The sequence below is a fragment of the Pseudorca crassidens genome, chromosome 3, assembly GCF_039906515.1.
Source record: "Pseudorca crassidens isolate mPseCra1 chromosome 3, mPseCra1.hap1, whole genome shotgun sequence".
Lineage (NCBI taxonomy): Eukaryota > Metazoa > Chordata > Mammalia > Artiodactyla > Delphinidae > Pseudorca > Pseudorca crassidens.
Window position 1 is genome coordinate 87,886,831 of NC_090298.1, and position 17,631 is coordinate 87,904,461.

General features: G+C 40.0%; 2 long non-coding RNA genes across 2 annotated transcripts in view; both read right to left on the reverse strand.

Moving 5' to 3' along the window:
* The window catches only part of LOC137221543 (uncharacterized), a 73,635-nt gene extending 57,477 nt beyond the window's left edge, over nucleotides 1–16,158 (reverse strand). The window contains exon 1 of the long non-coding RNA XR_010942058.1: nucleotides 15,979–16,158. This is a non-coding gene — a long non-coding RNA (uncharacterized lncRNA). The remainder of the gene's footprint in view (nucleotides 1–15,978) is intronic.
* On the reverse strand, nucleotides 1,238–15,328 carry LOC137221544 (uncharacterized). Its single transcript, XR_010942059.1, has 3 exons — nucleotides 15,016–15,328; nucleotides 12,145–12,231; nucleotides 1,238–1,984 (listed from the first exon to the last, which is right to left on the reverse strand). It is a non-coding gene; the product is annotated as an uncharacterized lncRNA (long non-coding RNA).
* Nucleotides 16,159–17,631: the final 1,473 nt, after the last annotated feature.

Consider the following 17,631-nt stretch of genomic DNA (forward strand, 5'->3'; position numbering starts at 1 on the left):
CAAGACAACAGTAGAGTTAATATTTGACATCTTTTTGGACATGGCAACCAAAACGCAGTCCAATTGGGTGGTTGTACTTTTAGTAACGCAGTCCAAGCTCACACTGGTCACATCCCAGCATTGACATATAAGGAATATATTGTCAATTTCCTTAAATAATTTTCACTCATGTTCCTCTTAATTCATGTCTCCCAAAATTTATTCTTAGTTAGGTCTTTGTGTCAGTTTTAAAATTGATTTATGTTTCTCTTTATATTTAGCATGGTTATGTGCCACTCACGCCTTCTTGTATTCATACATTGCTGAGCTCATGGGACTTTTCAGACATTAACTTGCCTAGTATCTAGACTATCTGTCCAACTATGTTACCTACTTTTAAGTGAAATAATCACTGTTCCCATTATTCCTAGCATTTTTCCTTCTTGTTCATCAGAATTAAGAACAAATTGCTAATTTCCTGATCAATTCCTTTACATCTGAGAGATGAAATCATCAACAAGGCAAATGAAGAACTTATCAGATGTCCTGCTGTCATTGCATTAAATATCCTACAGATGCTCATTCTGTATATGAGCTGTTCACCTTTCCTAGTTGGGCACTCACTGCTGCTTCGTAACTGATTTCTTAACTGCTCTTTATTGCGTCTCCATGGAGCTTACACTAACTCTTCTTTACCCCTTAAAATCCAGGCACCATTTCTTCCCATCACTACTCATAGATGACCCCTCATCCATTTAACGAAAGAACTAATGTCAGACAATATGAGCTCCCTCAACTTCCCGCCTCTTGATCTCAAAATCTCCCATAATTTGATTCTTTTACTTTCTCCCTGTTATTATCTCAGAAAACATACCTCTTATGCTTGCCAAGACCATGCCTCCATCTTTGTCATCTTTTCTCATCCTCTTTGGGACTTTCATTTCTTCTGCCTCCTTAACGTGTCTCTCTCCACTAGCCCCCTGACATTGGCCAAAACAACAAAAGTTTTAGTCCCATATCCTACAAACCAACCAACAAGAAAACACCCCTAGATGCTCAAGTTGCCATCATGTTGTTTTCCTTTACTTCACTCCTGTTGACCAATCTCAGCTCGCTTTTCTCCATTCTCCTGATAACTTTCCATTCAGAGTTAGTCAATGATCTCCTAACCATCAAATTCAAAAGCTTTTTCTTATTTTTCTTCTTCTTGGAACCATAGACTTTTCATATTACACTTTATAGTCTTGACTCTCCACTGGGCACATGATAAGTCCTCAATCCAGATCAGTCTCGATTGTTGTAATCTCATCAGCTTCAAAACTGATCTCCCTACTGAAAATCTCATTGTATATTCCGTTGTCAGAATTACTTTTGTAAAGGAAATTCAGCTTTGCTTAAATCTCTTAAATAATCTGGCCCCAATATCCATCTCCAGCCTTATTGCCTAATGTTTCTTGACACACCAACCAAAGTGGATGACACAGAATGGAACCATTTCCTTCTTCTCCAAACAAAACGTTTTTTATTTCTTCAGGCTTTTGATTATGTTTTTCCACTTTGAACTTCTCCTCCTTCCCAGTTCTTTGTCATAGTACTTATGCTTTAAAATCTATCACAAATGCTACCTCTTCTGTGAAGACTTGCCTGATTCTGTTAGATGAGTGACTTCTTTTCCTCTAAATTTCTATAGGGAATTGGCATCCCTCATGTTATACATTCAAATATACGAATATGGATAATCACTAAATTTAGAGAGCATAACTTCTTTCTAAAATGACTACATCTTTCTTACACAAGGAAAACAATATAAAACCAATCCAGGGCTTCCCTGGTGGCGCAGTGGTTGAGAGTCCGCCTGCCGATGCAGGGGACATGGGTTCGTGCCCCGGTCCGGGAAGATCCCACGTGCCGCGGAGCGACTGGGCCCGTGAGCCATGGCCGCTGAGCCTGCGCGTCCAGAGCCTGTGCTCCACAACAGGAGAGGCCACAACAGTGAGAGGCCCGCCTACCGGAAAAAAAAAAAAAATTAAATTAAAAAAAACAAAAAACAAAACCAATCCACCTTTCTTGTCTTGCATTAGTTTAGACAAAACACCATCTGAGAACTGGGAAAACCATAATTTTCTTTAATGTTTTGCCTGTAATTTGTAAAACAACAGAAAATATTCCTGTGGACATGTTTAAAATTTTTCCCAGATGCCATAATCTCAGTACTGTATGGCAATGTCTTCATGACACCCACTGAACATCCAGATGCTGAAAGAGTCTGGAGGACAGGAACTAAAATGATTAGCAATTGTGGAAACAGGCCCTTTGTGGAAATAATTTATATATGAAGAAGAAGAAGGAAGAGGACAAAGAGGAGGAGGGGGGTGAATTATTTGACTCAGAGAAGAAAAGATAGGGGCAGGAAATGTTAGTTATTAGTCCCTGAGTGTCTAAAAAAACTATTATATGAGAGACAGTGAGCAGCTTTTTCGTGTTCCTACTCAGAGGAGGACAAATGCTTTGGGCTATTGCATGAGAGATTACAAAGAGACAGTGGGATAAGTTTCCAGACTCTAAAGTTGATAAAATTGTGGGGTGTGATAACATGTTGTCAAAGAAAGGGAGGACATCTTTCTACACTGGGGTCAGGGTGGTACCTTGGTTGAAAGAAAAGATACTGGAGATAGGGTTTTTATTCCCATGAGGTCATACATGTAGAGAAAGAAATGATTCTATCACACAGTGTATGAGAAAGCTCTTTCAGAAAACCTAAGTTAGGAATCTAATTTATACCCAAGGAAGGAAGAAAGGTTCTGAGAATATGGCCCTGAGGGTAGATGCAGTCTTTGAAATGACATTCTGTTTACTTCTCATGGATCACCCACTCCCTAGCATTGTGACTCTGGGAAGGTTATTCGACTGCTCTAAGAATCAGTTTTCTCATCTGTAAAGTGGGGATAATAGCTGTGCCTCCTTCACAGAGATGAGAGTATTCTCTGAGATGATGATCAATAAATGTTATTCTTTTAATTGTATTAGATATGTAGCACCTTCTAGGTACTACGTTAGGCATATTCCCAATCATTATCTCCTTTACAGAGCAATCATCCAAGCCCTATATAAAACAGATGATATGACGACTTTTCACCAGAGTTATGTTCTTTAATTAAAAATGAAAGCCCTAGGTATCAAAGACCAGCCTGCTGAGTTTCTTTACCTTTCCCAACCACGAGACATTTCCCTGATGTCTGCAGCACGTCTTTGACGTCTGGGACAGAAGACCAATTTGCCTTTACCCCCACATGGCTCCACCTGTCACCATTATTATGTGATCTTTATAAAATTAAACAGAGAATGTACCAACCTTTTTTTTTTTTTTTTGCTATGCTTTCTACCAAAACCATTAAGCTTACAAATATGGTGTCTGTTTAATAAGATGAATGGATACCAGAAAGAAAATTCCTATAGTTAATTTTATATCTTCAAAACAGTATTTATACCCACTAAAGTATGCGTGATCAATTTGAGCTATAATGTATTTCTCATCATCTGATGAACTTGTGATAGAGGGTCTCTTTTTAGCCAGTGGTTATTATAGAAAGCATATTTTCCTCTGGGTCATTGTTTCTTTCTTCCTCTGCCACTTACCTTCACAAAAAGCCATTTTCTCAAGGATTCCAGGGTGTGAATCCTTTAACTCTTCTCTGTTTCTATCAAGGGAAGAGATCACCATTCTGATCTGGGCAGAGGTTACTGTGTATCAATATAGACAACTGGTAAGCTTTCAATTGCCCATTTGAGAGTCAATTAAGAAGCACAGAATGCTAAAGTTACCTATGTAGTTGTAGTAGAGTGTGTGTGTGCGTGTGTGTATACATATGTATTCCCTTTTTTTAAGGAGAGTTTGGATACTCAGGAGCAAGGATAATGAGACGTATGCTCCATTCTTAGCAAAATAAAGAGTTCAGTACAAAGCATTATATGTAGCTTAATGCAAAAATATATTAATGACTATCTCTATGCTAATAGTGAAATTTAAAAATCCAAACTGCACAGTTGAATTTATATGGCTGAGTCAGAAAGAGTCATCATAATTGGAATTCGGCAACATGTTTGGATGATAGAAATCAGTGGGGCATGACAATCTTTACTTTGAGTTATACATAAAGATAGCTTAGGACTGGAATGAGACATGCATGATGTATAAAGGGATCCTTAGACACTATGAAAGTAGTTCGCCACTGTGAAGAGAAAATGGGAAGGTTAAATTACTTTGGCTATAAAACCCCATGTAGGGCTTCCCTGGTGGCACAGTGGTTGAGAGTCCGCCTGCCAATGCAGGGAACACGGGTTCGTGCCTCGGTCCGGGAAGATCCCACATGCCGCGGAGCGGCTGGGCCCGTGAGCCATGGCCGCTGAGCCTGTGCATCCAGAGCCTGTGCTCCGCAACGGGAGAGGCCACAGCAGTGAGAGGCCCATGTACCTCAAAAAAAAAAAAAAAAAAAAAGAGGAAAAAAAAACACCCCATGTAATGCAAAAACCAACTGAACCAACTGTGCTTTCCAGATGTCTTAAGAACTGCATAATTGCAGAAGTTGGAGGAGTATATGAAGATGATTTCAGGGTATGTCTGATACTTTATTACAGAAACTGCAACAATAATGATAAAAGTTTTAAATGATCCCAAGATGAACAAAGGAAATACTACTGCACAGGTTTAATAAGACATCCTTTTATAGAAGATGCCTAAAGTGTCAGCCTTTAGAGTAAGAACCACTTGAGTTTGAGCCCCAGTGTCACCACTTACTCTCTGTTGGACCTTGAAAAAGTCCTTTACCTCACTGAGCTTTAGTTTGCTCATCTGTAAAAGCTGACCAAACAGGGCTAATGTGAGGTTTAAATGAGATATGAATAAATTTCTTAGCATAGAGTCAGGGGCAAGGATTAAGGGCTCAATAAATGTCAGCTATGGTGTTGATAATGATGAAGAAGAGGAGGAAGGAGAGAATGAAGAGGAAAATCAGCTAGATTGTCTATCTATAAATGCTTGTTAAAAGAGACTCCCAAGAAGAAACAATTGTCTGATGATGAATTGAGAGAATCCTCTCCTTCTAGGGGAAAGTTATATTATAGTAAATCATTTAGGTGCATTCCTATCTGTCCTTGTAGAAGAATATTCACTGTAAAATTGAAATGGGTTCATATGACTTCTGTCAGATGGAAAGAGGAATTTTTTTACCTAGAATTAAGAACAAACCTTAAATATGCTATTAAAAAATCTGTCCTTTGGCTAAATCCCTATATAGCTAAGAGTTTATGAAAGACAGCAGTTTGTTTGTTTGTTTGTTTTTGCGGTATGCGGGCCTCTCACTGCTGTGGCCCCTCCCGTTGCGGAACACAAGCTCCCGACACGCAGGCTCAGCGGCCATGGTTCACGGGCCCAGCCACTCCGTGGGATGTGGGATCCTCCCGGACTGGGGCACAAACCCGTGTCCCCTGAACTGGCAGGCGGACTCTCAACCACTGCGCCACCAGGGATGCCCGAGAGCAGTTTCTTCACTGTCCCTGAGTCTGCAGGTACAGTGGGGGTAGAACGTGGCACATCAAAAGTTAAGGCGCAATGAGCAGCAGTTCTTGAAATTGACAAGCCAATTCTAATATTTATATGAAAATGTAAAAGACTTCAAATATTTGGAGCAATCTTGAAAAAGAATAACAAAGTTGGAGAACTTACACTACCTGATTTCAATATTCTGGGAAGCTACAGTAATCAAAGCAGTGTGATTGTGGATTCACAGAGCAATGGAACAGAATACAGAGCAAGACACTCCCACTCGGGTGGTCATTTGATTTTTGGCAAAGGTGCCAAAGTAATCCAATAGGAAAAAGAAATTTTTGTCAATAAGTCGTACAATGAATAAAAGGAAATAAGTATCAATAAATTGGATATCCATATTGAAAAAAAGTGAACGTTGGCCTCTACCTCACATATACACATACATTAATTCAAGATGGATAATAGACCTAAACGTGAAAGCTAACACCATAAAATTTTAGTAGAAAACTTAAAAGAATGTCTTCATGATTTGGGGGTAGGCTAAGGTTTTTTCTGTGTGTGTAATGGGACAAAGAAACACTAACCATAAAAAATGTTTTGATAAATTAGTCTTCATTAAATGAAAAGCTTCTTTCATCAAAAGACACTACTAAGAAAATGAATAGGCAAAATGAAGACTGGGAGAAAATATTTGTAAAATAGATATCCGACAGAAGACTGGTATCCAGGATCTAAAGAACTTTTACAACTCAGGGACTTCCCTGGTGGCGCAGTGGTTCAGAATCTGCCTGCCAAGGCAGGGGACATAGGTTCGATCCCTGGTCTGAGAAGATCCCTCATGCTGGGGAGCAACTAAGCCCGTGTGCCACAACTACTGAGCCTACGCTCTAGAACCCGTGCGCCACAACGACTGAGTCCGCGTGCCACAACTGCTGAAGCCTGTGTGCCTAGAGCCCGTGCTCCGCAACGAGAGAAGCCACTGCAATGAGAAGCCCGCACGCTGCAACAAAGAGTAGGCTCCACTCGACACAACTAAAGAAAGCCTGAGCACAGCAACGAAGACCCAACACAACCAAAACTAAATAAATAAGTAAATAAGAGCAATCATTTAAAAAAAAATAAAGAACTTTTACAACTCAGTAATATAAAGTCAAATAACTCAGAAATAAAGGGGGCAAAAGATTTGAAGATGCTTTCCAAAAGAAGATGTATGAATGGACAAGTATACAAGAAGATGTTTAACAACATTAGTCGTCAGGGAAATGTAAATTAAAACTACAATGAATACCAGTATGTATCCACGAGGAAGGCTAAAATAAAAAGAAACTGACAACATCGAAATTTGATGAGGATGTAGAGCGATTAAAACTTGAAAATATTATTGGTAGGAGTGAAAAAGAGTACAATCTAAAGTTAGTACAATCTACTTTATGACCCAGAAACTCTACTCCTAGGTATTTATCCAGGATAAATTAAAACATGTGTCTACAAAGGCTTGTACAATAATGTTCATAGCAGATTTATTCATTATAGCTAAAAACTAAAGATAGTCCATCAACAGGATAATGTAGAAACAAATTCTGCTCTATTTATGCAATGGAATACTGCGATAAAACGGGGAAAAGCCATACTGATTACAGACAACGATATGAACAAATCTCAAAAACAATACTGAGGGGGAAAAAGAAATTTTAGAACAGGCAAAAGTAATTTACGGCAGAAAATGTCAGAACAGTGAGTGCCTGAGGGGGGCAAATAATTGGCTGGGAAGGAGCATGTGGGAGCTTTCTGGAGTGTTGGTGATGTTCTATATAGGGGTTTGGGTTATACAAGTGTCAAGACTCATGGAATGTTTCTTTAAGATTTGTGCATTTCATTACATATAAATTTTACCTCAAATAAAAACAAGACCATAAACAAATATTTAACCCTAATTAATAATATGCATACTGAAATGCTTGGGGGAAAGTGTACTGACATTTGAACTGGCTTTGAAATGCCTCAAAAAATAAGATGGGTCGATAGATGCATTGAGGGATGGATAGATGGACTGTTACGTGATATGTGATAAATCATGTGATTGATATGTGATGAAATAGGTATAGTAAAATGTTAATGGCACAGTCTAGGTGGAGGGTATGTGGGTGTTCACTGTAAAATTCTCTCAACTTTTCTGGATTTTTGAATGGTTTTGTAATAAAATGTTAGAAAAAGAAGTTAAGGTTGAATGGGTAGTTGATGGGTTGATCTGGGTCTGACCAAGACCCAGATGAGTGAGTCTGGTCCTCTCCTGTGGAGTATAGAATAGAAGAGCCAGGAAGGTTTTAAGCAGGGCAGTGCTATCATCAGATTTACATTTCAGAACGACCTCTCTGCCTGAAGTGTACAGGGTGAATTGTAGGCAGAGGGAGAGGAACTAACTGCAGTCTAGGAGACCAGTTAGGAAACTATTCCAGTTGCACATGTGAGATATTTAACAGGGTAAGGTCTATAGAATTACAGTAGGCGATAGTTAGGTAATGGGGGAGAGGGCCAGGAAGGAGTCCAAAAGGGCACCCGGGTTTCTGGCATTGTTCACAGAAAGAATGGCCTGACAACCTCTGGAGGAAATGGAGATGAAGCAAATGAGGGGTTGAAGGTGGTGGGTCAGAAAAGGTATTTCATTCCATATCAGACATGCTGACTTTGAGGTTCTCTGTGGTTCTCTGAGATGAAGATGTCCAGGTGGCATTAGTAATAAGGGTCTGGAGCTCAGAGAAGAAGTCTAGGTTGGAGATATGGATTTTGAAATCATCAGCTAAATGATGGCAGTTGAAGCCATGCCAATGGATGAGATGGTCCGGGGGGAGAACATAAATGAAAGAGCCCTGGGGTTACTCACTCTTTAGGGTTTGGCTGAGGAAAAGGAGGCGGGCAAGGAAGGCCAAGGAGGAACAATGAAGAGCAATGTTTGTGGATCTCAAAAGGACTAAGGGCAAAATTCATAGAGAGGAGAGTACACATAACTCTGTTTGGGCTTTTGGAGTGGGAAGAAGAGGACGCAGAAAAGTTTTCACAAAGGAAATACCAGTGGGACAAGACTTTAAAGGGTGAATAGGAGTTTTCCATGTGAACAAGGGAGGTAAAAGAAAGGCAAAAGGAACAAAATGATAGGCCAGAAGTTTCAAGGAGTATTTAGGGAATTTCAGGCCATGTTTTGTGGGGGTTTTTTTTGTTTGTTTTTTGACCCTAGGTTGGGGGTTACAGTTTGGTTTTTTCACCAAATATCAGCCTGTTGGAATACAGTGTTGGGTTAGGGAAGGACGATTTCTGTACTTCTCCCTGATATAAACTACTAGTTTTCAACAGTAGTGCACACCAGCATCCCCTGGACAGCTTGTTAAAACAGATTGCCGGGCTCCACCCCCAGAGTTTCTGATACAGTAGGTATGGGTGGGCCTGATAATTTGAATTTCTAATAAGATCCCAGGTGATGTCAATGCTGCTGCTCCAGGGACCATACTTTGAGAACCACTGAGAATGCAGAGAAGAGGTGCCACACTACCCCCCAGAATCAGCCTCTGAGGGCAGGCTTTCCCTGTCAGAGGGGACTAGTTATATTGGCAATAAGGGACTGTTCACGTCACACAGTCTTCACATCTTTCTCACTTTCTTGGTAGACAGCTCCTTCCTGTTTAATCTTCAACTTATAAAAATTTTGGAAAATTTCAAGGCTGGGTTCTTTTCAACAAAGCAGACTCATGCTCGTGTGAGTCCCAGGGCCTCCTCTGTCCACTCACCCTGCTGACACACAAAAAAGAAAATGACTGCCGTGCCTTTCTCCCCAGTCTTGGCTGCCTTGTGGAACTGATTTACATCAGTTCATCATTTTCCCCTCCTAAGCCAGCCCAGTTATCACTGGAAGATAAAATAAGCAAGCATAAACGATGATAATGTATCCAACTCCCCACAATAGCTCCTGGTCTGGTGGTGACCCTAGTGACACCACAGCCTCTCCTAGAAACTGGTGACGCTTTTTCATTTAAAATTTATCTCTTCTACAGTTCTGCGACATTTCAACAACACAATCTAATGCAACATCCCCAAATTAATCAGGAATTGTAGTCCCTCCACACCCTCCCCTCCCAGATTGTAGGGTTTTATGGCATTTGAATTTAGGATGCCTATTACTTTGTGAGAATGAGCTGCTTTTAACTCTCCTCCTTCCCCCCAAACCTTGAGATTACGGGGGTCTTGCGTATATCTCTGTTCCACCATGGTGTAGGAATAGCATAGTTGATATGTCTGCAAGGTGAGTGCCAATTTACTACCCCAAGCCTCCCTGAGATTGGTGGAGAAGAGCTGGGCTGTTCCTCTGCCCACAAGAGGAACACAAAAGGGATGAGCAGGGAACAGAGGATCAAAGGATCAAATTAATCTGTAGCAAGGAGGACATAGCGTGACCTGTGGGGCCCATGACAAAGGCCATGGTGAGAGGGAAACTGAGCTTGTTAGATGACTGATCGTAATCCAGAGAGGTGTTTACATCAGGTAAGAAAGTTTAAATAGGGAGAATTATACACAATGGTAGAGACAGGGCCAAACTAGAATATACTTGCGAGAGACTTCAGAGTTTTAGAAGGCATTCAAATCAAACTTAGCCAAAGAAGAGCTAAAGTGATGCAGTCCCAGGAGATTCTAAGGGCGACATTATCACCAAAATACGAGGCTCCTATAGTCTAATCCATTCCTCTACCAAACTAGGTTCAGTTTATGATAAAGATATTAAAATGGGGGGAGGGTGTAGGATTCAGAGCAGCAAAGAGCCCTTACACAGTGTGTGATCTAATAGAAAAAAAACAATGCAGCGGAGCCTCAAAACCAGACAATCCAGGGGGATGTGACACTGAATATTTAAAAGTCTGTCATGTGAAAGGGGACGAAACTTGTATGGATGGGTAGATGTTACAGGGAAAAGATTTTAGAGCAAGAAATATAATAAGGAATTTTCTGGAAGGTAGAACAGCTTGAGGAGTTAGGAGCATGGGGTTTGGAGCAAAGCTGCTTAGGTTTGAAGGTCCTGTAGTAACCTTCTGATTGATTTACCCTCTTGGTACCTCAGTTCTCTAATCAGCACAATGGCTTTAAGAATAGTATCTTCTAAGAGTATTGTTGGGAGATTAAAGAGTTAATAGCTCTAAAATGCTTACACAGTGTCTGGCACATGCCAAGGGTTATCGTTGCTGTTATTCTTGTTACTGATAGAGCTACTGATGGAAGAATGGCTTTGAGGGATGGTGTGTACCCTCCGAGTTGTCGTCTGAGCAGAGATGTTCAGGTAGGCAGGAAATCAGAGAGGAAGCAGTGGTAGGAGGGCAATGGCACCAGATTGATGGTTTCAGCGATAGGCAGACACGGGACTTCAGAACAACTACAAAGGATTAATTCTCCACCATCTCTATTTCCACTCGCAACAGCATCGTGACTACTTCTAAAGGTTGTTTTTGCTTTAGTAAAAGCATGAGAACTCACTCCCACAAATACTTCCACAATTATAATATCTTTAAAACTGTTTATAGATAATATTTACATTTTCACAAACTAATAAAAGTCAGTCTTGAGAAAAAGTGAGCATTTTGAATCAGGTAAGATGCAGGGACATTCATTCATCCTTTCATTCAATATTTACCAAGTAATTCATACATCGGGCACTGTGCTAGCATCGGGGATACATATATTAGTAGTGATAAGCTACATTCCCTTGCCTTCAAGGAGTTTACGATTTAGTCACATTGGTCAGAAATAAGATACAAGAGGTTAAGAACCACTATGTGAAATAAACCTAAGAGAAGCCTTTCAATACTGAGTGAGAGTCTACAAATCTACAATTCTTGCCCCAGTAAGTAGCAGCAGCAACAGTCCTGTGGACAAATTTAGTACAGAGAACAGATAAAAACCAAAGCCAAAACCCAAAATCCCAACACACACACACACACACACCCCGCCGCCCAACCCACAGACAGCAGCCTAGAATCCGCCTTGAGGCTGTATAAGCATGTTGAGTTAAAGGCACTGAGGGTCACTTTGCTTTTGAGAAGTAAAGCATAAGGGCAAGAAAGAGCAATCCCTTTGTGATGAAGCAGAGAAATGACTTCTTCAGAAAGAAAACAGAAATTCTTTAAAGTAAAATATAATCTAAAAAATAAAAATCTACCTGGCTATAGCCATTGAGGTGTTAAATACATACATTAAATTCCAATGGGATGGGGTAGATAAATACACAGTACAAAAGAGAGATTGCTGAGAACCTTTATGAAAACTACATATTATAGTTTACAAGCTGGATGAAAAAAATCTGTTGCTAAAGATAAATTTAACAAAGAATAGAGAATTTAAGACATACAGTTTCAACAAAAGAAGTTTAAGGTAAAACAAAAATTTCTCCTGCAATCATTTTTAGCAAAATCTTGATGGAGACTAAAGTCTCTTCCAGGAAGTCATTACGTAGCACTTAAGACATGTAAGTGTTTCAACTCTCCAAAGCCAGATGGTATTCATTGTGGGGTCCCAGGAGGACTCACATGTGAATGGCCACGGTATTGGTCAGAACGTAAAATACAGCCTCAATGTTACATACTTACCTAAACATCAGGCTCCACTGGGATTTTTTTCTTGAATAAAGGTTTGAGAATTGGGTCCCATCATCTATTAGTGCAGAGGAATTATTTCTGGAAATTAGAAAGGTGTTTTGTCCTCCAGAGATACAAGACATTTAAAAACTCTGAACCTCTTGAATTCTAAAACACTTTCTTCAAAGATTAATTGAATCACTATGCTGTTATAATCATGATATATTCTGAAGTAAAAAATAAAATCAATATTCAATTTAAATTCTTTCTGGGGAAGGAAAACAAAATGGGGAGAAAAATAATCCAACATTAATTTCTAAAAGTGATTTATATTTTTCTGTTTTTTCCCCCAAATTTTGTCTCTTGAATATGTATCATTTCCATAACCAGGAAAGATGGTTGAAACAAAGAACTATAATATACCAATATTAAGACATTTCTTAAAATATTTATCTTAAAGAGTGCAATTAATTCTGGTAGCTCTACTCAAAAAGATTTAGGATAGCCAAGCATAATAAGAGTTAAGGTGTCCACTCTGGATTAAGACTCCAAATAGAGAGTGCAAGATGGATGGTCCAATACATGGTATGAAACTGAACAGTCTAACATTATTTTATTCTAGAATACAGAAAAATTATTAGAGACTTTGTTGAGCTATTTAAGCCCTCAGTGTAATATGAGCAACTCCCCATTTTAACCTATGTGCTAAGGGGAAAAGAGGGACGCTGTATGAAACTAATAACCAGGAGAATTAGTAAAAATATGAATTAAGTTTTCACTCTATATAGAGCTCAAGTATAGAATATTGTGTCAAAGATTATAGTGGGAAAATCATGGAGGTATATATTTTACAATCATTAGTTATATTTGTCTCCACAAGTATAAAAATATTATTCTATCAAGTAGGTAATATAAAGCTATCAGAAGCAATAGGACATCAGTTGATTACCTACAAAAGAGATTACATTTATTTCCCTTGCTCAGTAGTATCACACATACCCATTGGTTATTGTACTATGGGGTCAATGGCCAGCTTATTTTAGTATTAGCAGATGTTAGCTACTAATGAAACAGGACACTTGGTGAGGGGGACCAAATATTTGATCATTTATGGGAGATCTTTATTTCTCTTGCAAGATTTTTCTTTAAGAGAAGCTCTTGGTCCTTAGTCAGGAAGACTAGTATATTTCCCAGGGAACTGAAAGCTCTGTGTAGAATAACCTCTATTATGCATGAGATACCATCTGTCTCTGGGTCAAAGAGATGATATACTGTGTTGCAGGACACTGGTTCCTTTTTGCTCCCATTAGATTAAGTCAGACACTTGGCTTCAAGGGACCGTCTGCACCAGTCCCATACCCCGAAGTTTACCCATGGCCTAATGTCAATCAACAGTCTGGAGGGCAGAAGCTCTTCCTATGTAGCAACAATACTTCATTTTAACTGACAGCTGACATTCTCCTTGATAGCAATTAGCACATTGAAAACTCCCAACAATTAACCTTGGCGGGAAAATAAATAATTACGATTAACGTCTTTACCAGGGTCAAAGACTATCATTTCATTATGCTCATACCCTTGTTAGTACATAGATTTTCTAGTAATTTGCTGATCATGTATGGACTTCAGTCTCAGTGTACGTATTTAAAATTTGTAGAAGTTGATCCTATAAAAAACACTATCCTGTGACCGCTTTAATAGAGTTAAAATGCCTAAGCAGCCCTGCCGATACAATTCTTCCTTTGCATATCTGACTTCTAAAAAGCACACATTCTCTTTGTAGTGTTCAAGCAAGTAGCCTTGAGCTGGAAGCAAGAGTGAAGGTCAAATAAGAGAGGAAGTCTTAACTAAATCAGATACATTTCATTTTGCACAAGAATTTTCTATCAGTTACCTCTATCAAAAATCAGCCTATCTTTCCAGTTTACTTTTTACCAGGAGTAAAAATTAGTTTGCAAATTGTAAATGTAGGGGGGAGAGATAATTTAGCACACTGTTTTATCACTGTCAACCCAGTGGTTTTCATAACTGAATTCCACATATTCTGAGAACGTCATGACTGCCTTGCAGTGTTTATAAAGCGGCGTGGAACAAGCCCATCTCCGCCAAAGGTCAGAGAGAGAAACCGAATGACCCAGGGAAGGACAGAGTGCGACCTGTTTGTGACTAAACTCTGAACAAGAGCAACTGAGTTAGTATAGTAGGCAGAATGAGAGCGAAGGAAGATACACACTGGGGGCTCAGCCATATTTCCTGAGGTTTTTCAGCCCCCCTGCCCCTGCACACCCTGATGACGCCAAGGCTGATAACTGCTCTTTTTAGATCAGGGCATAAATGCCCTTTCCTCAGTATAGTCATTAAAGCCAGGAGAAGGTGAGGATCTTACTTAGTGATGCCAGGATGCACTTCTGTTTGTTTATTCCTTTCTACTTAAGGACAGAAAGAGGCAAGGGGAGTTTACCCTGGGTTTCAACATCTGTCCACATCCCTACAGAAATTTTCAGCAGCTGAAGTCAATCAGTTTCCACAAAGTGCTAAGCAACCGTACCAAGTGCTCCCAACTAACATTACCTCCGGATGTGCATGACCAGGCATATTTCAACGTGCTCTGCCAGGCGGTGTTAGTAATGTGAGCAATACGCAGCTCCCTTTACTTGCTGACTGGCTTAAAAAGAGAAAATTAAATACATTTCTCATAAGGATATTTTGTGGAATTTTTCCACATCATTAAATAAAATGTAGCCCTGGTTTAAAGGCATTTCCTGAGAGAAAACATTTCTTAACCTAAACTAACTGAACGATGTGAAACAATCTGCCTGTATACACCATGATATTTTTTTCCTGATTACATGTAATGGCTCTCCTATCATCCTGCAGGCTTACCCGTATCATCGAATGTTTCATGGCCCTCCGAAAAAATTGACTGCAAACTTTTTAAAGCTGTTCTAGGGAAATGAGTGGTTATTCAATTTTCTCCTCGTAGTTACAAAAGACTGGATGGTATAAGAGATGACGTTTTGGAAATAATTAAGCAAAATAACGACTTGCTTTCTTCAGCTAGGTCCGTGTTTCCTTCACAACTTCGGCACAACAGGCTATAACATTGCTTTCTTATTGCTAGAATAAGGAAGATGAGCTCAAATGTGACAGACAGCAAGAAGCAGATGCTATAAAGAAATACAGAATCAAATGGAAAGCTTTCTTGTTTGCCATCAGAATGCATATTTTTCACTTTCTTCCCAAGGATGGACTGCACATCCCTAGTGATGACTTAAATTCATTCACAGTTTGGGTTTGCAACACCGTTTAATTACTTTAGATCCCCAGTGAGGTAAATTACCGCTCCTAACTCAGTCAGTTTTGGTTCCTGCATAGGGACTGAGGTGCTGTACAAGATTTCTGTTGCTTTTTATTTTCCATTGGAATAGCCACATGAGATGTTCTGATTTTTCAACAGACCCTCCTGGCCTCTTTGTCTCAGTCAGAAGTTTTCTATTAAAAAGAAAGAAAAAAAAAATGTTCCTTACAAGAAGATACCACACATCTTCTGTTTAACCCCAGGAGTCCTCTCTCCAATTTGAAAGTCAACATCAGACAGAGAGGTAACGCTTTTTTGTTTTGTTTCAGTCCGAACTCTCACAGTTGTTCAAATTGAATCAAGAAGCAGGAGTTTCAAACTAAGTGGTGAGCTAAAATAAAACTGGGAGACATTCGTTCTAAAGGTTGTATGGGAGAAGTGCCGAGTACACCCTGAGAGAAAAATAAAGGAGGGGGTAAGTTCTCCATAAAGAGGTTATGGCTACACAAGAATCCACAAAGCAATGTGTAGGAAGAGAATGTACATACCGCCCGCAGCATAATCCAAGTTGCTGTAATACAGCTTGGTGAAACATTTCAGCACTGGGGTTTTTGAAAAAACTCGGTGAGTGAGATGCCTTCAGAAATAAAAACAAAGTTGGTTTCCAAGAATCTTAGCGATTCTTGTCCCCATCTGGCAACACGGACAAATGTGCATGTGTGAGTGCGTGTGCGCCCACCCCACACACACACGTGATAGGACAAGGCTGCTGTGTCTAAAGAGAAACATAGAACAATTTTCTCTTCGGGATGCTGGATCAAATTCCCAGTCTCCTAACTAGGTTAGGACTTTGTCCCTGCTTTGAGCTTTGCCTTGTGGCAGAGAATAACCTCCTGCTCCATTTCTATTCCCTGCAAAAATAAAACCTTCAAGAAGAAAGAATGTCCTATTGTTGGAGCAGAATTATTCCTCCAGCTTCTCAAAGAGGAGGTATTTTTGGCATCTGGGAAGAGATTGTGTCCAGAGGGGCTTCTTAGTTTTACAGCTGGGTCCACTCAAACCAGTCCAACAAGCCAGCATTACATAGAGGAGCCCAGCCAAACACAGACACTTCAATCACACTCAATTCACTTGGGTTCTGGTAAATGAAATAAAACCCCAAAGCTTGGCTTTTTATTTTTCTTAGGGCAAAGTCCATTTAGAATTGATATAATCGCTTGCTATGGTTACATATGCCACATTTATTTTTAAATAGCTCCACATCCCAAGGGCTCCTGATTTCCATCCACACGGTAGGTAGAGAGGCTGCAGGAAAATCATTTTCAACACAGTCTACATTTTACCAGGTTCCAAAAAAGCACATCTGGAGATGCACACCTAAGTTGGTGAGAAGCTGGGCTGCCTGGTAAATATGCCCTGCATTTTGGGTCCTGCTAAAGGATACCCAGCCAGAGACATGGCTGGGGATGAAATCCATCCCATAATCTGCTAGCCAAGCTGAACATCCTGTCATGGGGCTGCAACTGCCTAGAGGAAGAGGCCTTTTTTTCCCCTACCCTGTGTAAATATGTCATCCACTCATAACTCTTGTGCATGTGGGGCTGTGTCTGCAAGTCACCTAATAGGCGACTGGGGGCCCTGATTAAGAAGTCCTGTGTTTGCTCTCGAATACCAGTGGAGGTGGATCTATAGAAGGCCGTTCCTCTGCTATACGAGGGCTCAGGGGCCAGACTTTCACAGCCCCTGCCAAGAAGCTGACTAAGATGCGGACCAACACCGGGATAAGACTCAAGTTCTCTCTGACTCGGGTTCCTCTGCTTCCTGGCTGAATGGTATTTTGTGCTTCTCCTGAGGAAGGTGACGACATTTGCCTACTCTTATCCAGGGCTGGTGCTTTACTTCTCTTCCTTATCAGTTCCTTGCAGTCAGGGACTGGGTCTCACTCATCTCTGGATGCTAAATAGAGTCCAGCTGAGTCTTGATGGTTAATATCTTGTTTAATCCAGAAAAATTGCAAACTGTGACCTGTAGACCAGCCTGGCTGCTCGTGTATCAAGAATTGTGTATCAAGAATTGTGTATCATCTGGCACAGATAGAGTTTAGCAAGTTATAAATTAGGTTTCATGTTTTACATACATTCTTACATTTACAAATGGAGGGGCTTACATTAAAATCTGCATTTCTGGTTTCTTTGGAAAAA